Source organism: Citrus sinensis, chromosome 3, assembly GCF_022201045.2.
Source record: "Citrus sinensis cultivar Valencia sweet orange chromosome 3, DVS_A1.0, whole genome shotgun sequence".
In the NCBI taxonomy this organism is placed as follows: Eukaryota; Viridiplantae; Streptophyta; class Magnoliopsida; order Sapindales; family Rutaceae; genus Citrus; species Citrus sinensis.
In genome coordinates, this window is record NC_068558.1 from 26112724 (window position 1) to 26122364 (window position 9641).

General features: G+C 31.5%; 1 protein-coding gene across 2 annotated transcripts in view; it reads right to left on the minus strand.

Moving 5' to 3' along the window:
• Positions 1-9641, minus strand: part of LOC102620453 (agamous-like MADS-box protein AGL11) — an 86675-nt gene that overhangs the window by 53226 nt on the left and 23808 nt on the right. The gene's annotated exons all lie outside the window — the stretch shown is intronic.

Genomic DNA, 9641 nt, shown 5'->3' on the forward strand with positions numbered 1-9641 from the left:
ATCCGCACCATGTTGACCATACCTGCCTTGATTACCCGCTCCCTTCCATATAGTCACTTCATTACCCGAATTCTTAAATTTTTTAATGTGCCGATTCTAGAACCCTCTTGTAGACTGTCTAAGGGTATTGGAGATGATGTTATTTTTGGCTTAGGCTTTAAGTGGAAGGATGGCACTTGGGTCAAATACACTAAGAACAAGTTTACCTTTCTTGCTCCAAGTGATAATTGGCTACTTAATGTTGTGGTTCCAGTCGACCAGCTACCTGTTTTCTCACTCTCTTTTAGAGGGCAGCGTAGATGCCGAGATTCTCCCATGATTGCCTCAGTTCCTGGTGCCTCTGCATCCGCTTCATCACCTCCACATCCTCCTACCTCTAAAGAGGTCACTCTTCAGCAGCTTAGGATGAAGTGCGGACACTCTTTGTGTGGCAGACTGAGTTTCAGCAGCAGCAGCAGCAGCTTATTCATGGATAGCGCCTCCTCTTCGAGCACTTCGGCATTCTATATCCGTTTCCACCTCCATCCTCACCACCTGAGTAGTTTCTTATGCTAGTACTTGGACACACCTACATTTCATTTACTGCATTGTGTTCTTTTATTTTCGACTTTATGGATGGTTATTATGCTTTTGGTTTATGTATTTGTTTTGGATGATATGGATTTGTTTTGATTATTTGTTTTGAGATGATATGGACTTATTTCGATTATTTGTTATGAATTATATGGATTTCTTTATGCTTATGGATATTTTTTTTACTAATGTGCTTGTATTGCGGCTTTGAGGATTGATAGGGGGAGCTTTTATTCTTTTTGATGATGAAGGGAGAGAATAATTTAATATGCGTTATAAAAAGTGTTATGAAAATATGCATGCATGCAGGGGGAGTCTTGTTAAATAATTTTCAAATCGATTCTTTTTAACTTGCATTAATTAAGGGGAGCTTTTTATAACTAGATTAAATTTTTATAATGTGTTTTGTCATCATCAAAAAGGGGGAGATTGTTAGCCTATATGGCTATAAATATTGATTTTGATGATAACAAACCACATGTATTTATTAAGCAAAGATTTATGAATTGTGCTTTTATAATAAGAAAATGATGTTATGGAATTAAAATATTTTGGACTAAAATGAAAATATTTTAAAATTCTTTGATAGTGTTTTAAATTTCGAATTTGGACCTATTTGAAACTATTTAAATATTTTTGGGTCATTCTATAATTTCACATAGTTTGGGTGAAATCATAATTTCAGAAAGTTTTGGGTTTAACAAAGCATTATTTTAAAATTATGGAATTGGACTTATTTACAAATGTTCATAACGTTTTGGGCCACAGTATAGTTTTTATAAAGTTTTGGGGTTAAACTATAAATTTAAAAGATATTTCACTGTAGCAGTCACTGTAGCAAGCGGCTTACCGAATATGGTTAAACGGCAAACCGAATTTTGGGCAGTAAGCTTCTCGAGCATAAATGGCTTACTGGATTTCGCAAGCGGCAAGCCGGATATTCTAAAATTCAAATTTTTACCTTAACGGTAACATAAAAGCGGCTTACCGGATACCTAAACGGCAAGCCAGTTACGACCAAAATGTGTATAACGACTACTTTTTGAGCTCAAACTATAAAAACTCAAATCCAACTCATTTTCAAGTTCTCCAACAAGCATAAACAAAAAACACACGAGATATCTTGAGCCTTCAACTTGTAAAACACAAAACATTGAATCATTTCTTGTTCTTCATTTTTTTTATCTACTCATTGAGTGAGTTTTATTGTAACTTTCATTTCTTCATCTCAATTGTAAGAGTTTGAGTGTGTGAGACACTTGAGTGAAGAGATTGGGAGATAATCTCTTTATTGTAAAGGTTCATTGACACCTTGAAGTCAATTGTAAACGATTGAAGCCTTCGAAAGGCTTGGATAGTGAAATCCTCAAGCTTGGATTGCTTGGAGGCGTGGACGTAGGCGGAGATTGCCGAACCACGTAAAAAATTTGTGTGTTTGTTTCTCTTCTCCCTTACTCATTAGTTGTTGTGTTTTTTTTTTTTATTGAACTTATTGCTTTCAATTTTATTAAGACATTAGATTGCTTGTTGTGTGGATTTGCTAGGATAATTTTTTAAATTTCCAATTCACCCCCCTCTTGGGTTGCACACTTATATTTCAGTTGAAACCTCTCCACTTCTGCTATCTGAGTTTCAGAAACAATGAAATTTTAATAACATGCTGAAATTTTGGAAGAGGGCGAGAACAAATGCATTATGCATACAACGGACTGGTTTGCATAACCTTGATCGGGGACACACGCTTTCATTTTCTAGCTCAATCTCCTATGAAAATGAAAATGTTAAAGAGTTCCATAAAAGCTTGGAAGAAAATGAAAAAAAGGCTAAACAAGATTTAATGAATTTTAATTATTACCCTTTTTTGCAAGAACTCAATTTCAACTTGCAGCATTTCATGTTGTTGAACAGAATAGGAAACAGGTAAAGCAACAAATTATTTTTAAAATGACATAAATTACATATAGGTAGTGTTTACTTGCTGGAGTAGGAGTGTGGAGTGTGGATTCCTCCCACTCCAGTGTTTACTTACCTTAAAAAAGAGGGGAGTGGGAGTGGGAATCCGTGCGTCCCATTCAATTTTGGAGTAGGGAGTGGGATTCCCACTCCCATGGGGGAGGTGGGAGTGGGAACCACTCCCCCCTCTTCCCATTTTATCCTTATAATTAAAATAAAAATAAATAAATAATATTTAATAAAATAAATAAATAATATTTATTAAAAATAATAATTATATCATATTTATTTTATTAAATTTAATAAAATAAAAATAAATAAATATTATATTTAAATTAATAATATTAAACATTAATTTTAATAAATATTAATTATTTATTTAATTAATAATAATAAATATTTTATTCTAAAAAAATATTAATTTTGAACTATATTATCAATAATAATATTTCATTTGTGTTGCTATTATTAATAATTTTTATTCACATAATTTAAATTAAAATTAATAAAAAATTATGATTTACATAATTAAGAATATTAGTAATTATTATTAATTTATAAATATAATAAAATATTTATTTTATTTTCTAAATATATTTTTTATTAATTTTTTAATTACAAATTATAATTCTGTACATAAGGATAAAATTGTAATTTAAAACAATTTACTCTCAATCCAAGACAAAGTAAACAAATAATTGGGATTCTGATTGACAATCCATACTTTCATTTAGTCTAAGTAAACACCCTACTCCCACTCCCACTCCCACTCCACACTCCTAATCCAAAGATTCTCACTCCAATCCAAAAAGTAAACGCAGCAATATTGTGTTGGATCATAAACTTGATCCAAGATGAATAAATTCAAGCCCAACTCATGGAAAGTTCCATAAGTATGTATGGTAGGTGAGGTTTGAATTGTTTATATTAGGTGTGGTCGGTGTAGTAGGTTAGTGGTAAGTTTTAATGAATTGAGAGGGTTTATGTAGTAGTTGAATAAATGAATGGTTGTGATTAATTTGTTTCATGTATAAATACCCCATCTCCCCTTTTGTTTAAGAATAAAGTGAAGTAACAAAAATCTCTAAGGTGTAGAGAGTGAAAAATAAGAGTTTTAGTTGGTGAGGAGTATTGTTGAAGAAATAAAATAGTGTGTTTTTTTTAGTGTTTAATTTGTTGATTCTCCAACAAAGTGGTATTAGAGCTAGTGTTCGATGTTATATATAGTCATATAGCATATCAAATTGAAGATCTCAATGAGAGGAACGTGACGTCATAAAAATCAGCCCGATTGAAGGCCAGACGCACCCACACTCGCCGCCAAAAGTTTTATGTCCTGAAGCTGAGCCGACTCACCAAGTTGAACCAAGCTGAACCAAACCCAGCCAAGCTGAGCCGAACCGAACCAAGCCAGACCGAACCAAGTCAACTACAATGCCGTTGACTGTTGACGGGAAGTTGACTCAAGTCCCTCCCAAAGTTTTTTAACGTGCATGATCCATCCGTGCATTCACAATCTCAAAATTCTCACTCAATTTGTAAGTTATGGCAAATGGTGGTATAATTCCACATTTAAAGGGAAGTAAGTTTGATAATTGGAGTATTAAAATGAAGGCTCTATTAGGTGCATATGACGTATGGGATGTCATGGAGAAAGGCTTTATTATGCCAAAAAATGAAGCCACTTTAACTGCGGCGCAGAAGTAGAATTTAAAAGACTTGAAGAAGAAACAGATGATATGAGATGAATACAGTGATACAGATGATATGAGATGAATACAATGATACAGATGATATCAGATGAGAGACTTTTAGGGCCCGTCTGAACACACATAGAGGTTTTGGGCCATATGTTTGGACGTTTTTGCCTTTTAGGGGCGTATGCATGCAATATGATGATTACGGAGATACATATATTGAAATATAAATGATACATATGAGATATGATAATACAGATGAGATATGGTGATACAGATGTGATATAGCCTTTGGGGCCCGTCTGAGTACACACGGAGGTTTTGGGCTGTGTGCTTCGGCGCTTTGTCCTTTGGGGACCAATTATGCATGCACAGATATGATGAGATATATTAGATATGAGATGATATTTCCTTGTCTATCCGTTGTAGCTTCGGGGCATGATGGTTCCTTAATTGCTCGTCCGTCGAAGTCCAGATATGATGAGATTATTCCCTTAGATACTTATTTGGTAATAGATCCGGTATTCAGTGTTTGATGATATAAGTGCTATGATTTCATTGATTTTATGCAGATTTATGTGATATTGTTATTTCAATGCATGATTTGAATTAAATAAGTTTATGTAAGTTCTTATGATATTTTGATGAAATTGATTTGGGAAAGATTAAATAATTTTAAATAAATTTATTTTTCAAATGAGTTCATTGAGTTTTATACTCATTCCATTTTTATTATATTCCCCCCCCCCTCCCAACAGGAGATTTGCAGGTACATCAGTCGACCAAGCAACGGTAGTTAGATTTAAGATTATAGCCACATGATGGTGCTATGAATCATAGATATTTTATTGGGATGTTTCGATTGTATAATTTATTACATATTTTTTATTAAGAATACTTTACTGTATTTAATATTATAATGTTTAGGTGATATTGGGTATGTTGATTGAGAAAGTTGGTTGTGGAGATTGGTTGAATATTGAATTATTTTGGAAGTGTTAATTTCATAAATTGTAGGTTTGAGAATTTCAAAATTATAGAGGAGACTCTACCGAAATTTTGGTAAAATTATGAGATATAAGAATTATTTTTAATTTGGATAGGCGAGATTAGATAGACTCGTCCCGGAGATTCGGGGCGGGTCGTTTCAAACTCATTTACCTCTTTTTTATTTTAAATTTTTTGGTGACGAGAGAGTTTTTAGATATTATAAAATTAGTAAGAAATAAGTGATAAATATTAGTTCGAATAAAAAAAATTAACAACCTCCTTAATAATAAAAGTGACAAAATAATGAAAGGCAAAAGAGAGAAATTGCATGTTCATTCCTCTTTTAAATTCATTTCTTTTCAACTTTCTATTTAAACTCTTTTAAATTCTTTTCTTGTCAACTTCTTATTTAAACTCTTTTAGATTCTTCCCTTCTCAATTTTCTATTTAAACTCTCTTACATTCTTTACTTCCCAACTTTCTATTTAAACTCTTTTAAATTCTTTTCTTCAAACTCTTTTATGTTATTTACTTCTCAACTTTCTACTGAAACTCTTTTACATTCTTTTCTTCTCAACTTTCTATTTAAACTCTCTTACATTCTTTACTTCTCAGCCTTCAATTTAAACTTTCTATTACATTCATTATTCAATTTATAATTTGCATACCTTAAATACATTTAAGTCAAGTCTCTTCCCCTTTCTCATCTCTTCATACGCAACACAATCTTTTTAGCTCTCCTCTATTTGCAAGTAGGTAAAATCTTAGTTCATCACATCATCTCACGATTTGTTTTCATACTTTGCTTTCTCCAAATTGCCCTTGCCTTTTCCTCTCAATCTCAATTTCAGGTTTTTTTTTCGATTATAGACTCGATTTTCTTTATCTCAGTTTGTAAATTTTATGGGATGTAATGCATAATTATGGGCAGACTGTAACACCCCAAAAATTACCCATAAAAACACAAGGGTAAAATTGGAATGAAACCTCACATCATTTATTCTTAATAAATCTCAAGATAGACAATCATTATTCATACTTCAACTGAATCCTTACAAAAAACATTTGAGAAAAAGTCTCCAAAAAAAAGTCTCTAATCCAAAATAAAAAGTCTAGCCAAATTTAATCTTTAAAGCAACTCCAAAGATCCACTAAGAAATTTCTCCATCTAAGAATGCAAGCAACATCTCTAATCAATCTGCAAAATATTGGAGACGAGGGGTGAGCCGTCAACTCGGTAAGCAGATCCATGCACAATATTTAAAAACCTTTGTCATTTTACGTTTAAATATCTTATAACAACATCTTCATTTAGCATAAGGGGTGGATTCATGTAAAAGCATTAAAAACATTAAAACATAAACATTGGTAGCTCATGCCTCGTAGTCACCATCATTCATCATTCATCATTTAGGGTGTTATACCCCGCATTGTTTCTCATTCAGGGTACTATACCCCACATTGTTCATAACATCCTTGTGCACAAGATCATCATCATATCAGCAAACTGGCCATATAATGGTTGTCGAAGCCAACAAAATTAAATACCTACTCTAAATAAATTGTGTATAGTGATTGAGCAGGGTCGTGTCCACAGAGATCAGTAATTAATTAAATCCTTTTAAAATGTAAAACGTAAAATGGGGGAAGTGTTAACAATAATAAAAATCAAATTAAAATAACAAGAATGCAAATTAAAGTTGTAATTCAAATTGGAGAAAGCTCTGGTTGAAGGAATTAACTCAGCTTGATTCGACTACTGATCATTGATTCAAATATAAATTATTATTACTTATGAATAGACCGTTGGTTATTTCCCTAATCAATAGACAACCCTAGATATGATCATAGGATTTAATCAATTGACAGCCTGAAAAACCAGAGAGACCCAAATCCTAATCAACAAACACATACGATGGTTCATTTAAATTAGATTGTTTATTCTCACAACACAGCTCACTGCTATGTTATTTGTCACAAACATTAAAATCTTCATGTGATGAATCCTTTAATTGACAATAGATTAAGTTGATAATTAAATAGTGGTCAATTATCTAATTAACAAACATAATCATGATAATAATTCAGAGAATAAAAAAATACCCAAAAAGTAATAAAATAATTAAAGCATAAGAAAGATCTCACAGTAGTAATGAATCAAAGCTTCATTAACCTTCAACCAGAATAATAGATTTAGTTCTTCATAGAGAGAATAGAAAAAATTAGATCTAGGATTTCTTTCTTTTCTAAAAAATCTCCCTTTTTCACAATAGATTCCTCCCTTAAATACTCTCTCTCTCTTCTCCTCTAGAGTTCTATTTAAAATAAAATACTAATATCTGAAATATTAAATTCGTAATTACAAAAATAACCAAAAATACAAAACACGTTAAACTAAAAACTGCAGGTCCGTAGTTGACAGAACGCGCCCACGCCTTATCAACAAAGTTCTTCTGACGCTCATAATTTCTCCAAGAGAACAATCATCCTTAAACATCATCTTGTAACTCAATTTTATCACCAATCAATAGAATTGCACCTACAAAAGTAAAACACAAGTAAATCACTATTATTAAGTGCAAAACATCGATATTAAGGGAAGTAAACAATGCAAAACTAGTGCATAAATTGCACTCTAACACCATAGCATTACATAACATCATAACATTTGCATTGTATACATTACTACGGACTATGAGCCAAAACATTTTTGAATCCACCTTACATCCTTTCATAAATATCATTTAAAGTCTTCTAAAACATTTAAGAACTTTTCTTTGAACATTTAATTCTTTTAGAAAATTCTTTAAGAAAACATTTTGTTTAAGAAAAATAATTTCTTAAGAAAACTTTATTTTAAAATACATTTTTTATAAATTCATTTAAAAGTGTTTTTATTTTACAAAATTCATTTAGGTATTTTAGAAATCAATTTTGTAAAAATTTCCATTTAAACATAATTCTTATAACATAAATTACATTTATTATAAAGCACGTCATGCATGAATCTACTTATCTCGATCCGCAGTAATCAACTCAATACCTTAAGAACAAACCAACGAGCTCACCCACGACCTATAATCATCATAAAAATATCCTTATCAATATCATCTCTAACCTTAAATATAATCCCAATCATCCTTAATTCATAAGCACTTATACTAGCTCAATATTTATACATATTCTAGACATAAGTATGAGTATCTTACACATGCTGATTTTTAATAACCTATACACATGTCGGAAAACCATGCAAAATTTACAAAGGCACTGTGAACATGCAGAGCATTGCATACAAAATTTCACAAAAATCAGCACAAGTGAAAATCAAGTCAGAATATTGACCTTTCACCAAAGTAACAAAACTGTCCAGCATTGACCAAGTCAGACCTTTATCACTTAGGAAATTCATCAAATATTCTTTAGTACTCGAAATAATCTGTTTCTTTTTTCTACTGACAGTAGACACATCCAGAAAGCATGTAATTGAAATTCATAATTTTTGGACGCCTGAAACTATTTTAAAAGTGTTTTATTTCCGAGAACATCTAACCTGTCCAGAAAATTCCAGATTTGAAAACAGAATTTCAAAAATTCATATCTTTTATTTTACATGCCCAAAAATCGTGATTCCAGTTTTTAAAGACAGAGGAAATATTGAAATTTCATTATAAAATCCTAACACGGCCTGTAATATTTCATAAATTAGCCCAAACTGTTACACGTATCAGCTTCTGCAATTTCTGGAAAACAGTTTTCAGATCTGCAGCAGTCGCATGTTACAATTGTTGATAATTTAACCATAACGAATAAAATTACGAAATTAAACATGAAATCATATTAGACATAGATAAGTTGATAAAAAAATCACCATAATTTTTAAAGATGTGTAACTTTACGGAAGAATTTCCAGAAGAAGTGAGAACCGCTGCTGAAAATCTGAATTTTCCAGCACCAGTAACCCAACTTCGAAAAAACCATAACAATTTGCATACTCAGAGGATTTCAACACAAGACCTATCAATGGAAAGCTTAGGATGTCTAGTTCCATGATATGTAAGCATATTCACGTGATTCTAAATAAAGAAAACGATTTCGAGCAAAGAATACAGACTGTTCGTATCATCACAACATTACAAACACACATATATTACCTAGATCATACCACAAGTAATTAAACGCAAACAACTAACAAAAATAAATCATATAAGTCAAAAAAATACTTAATACCTTAAGGAAAACACCAAATAAAGAAGTTATAAAACTTTCTTTTTCTTCTCCAAAGGCTTATATTTCTTTCTTCTTCTTTTTTTCTAGAGTTTGTAACGGCGTAGAAAATAAAAGACGTCTTCCTCTTAACAAGATGGCTTCCTATTAAATACTTGGTAATTAATAAATATTTTTTTTTATAAAAACTAATAACTTACA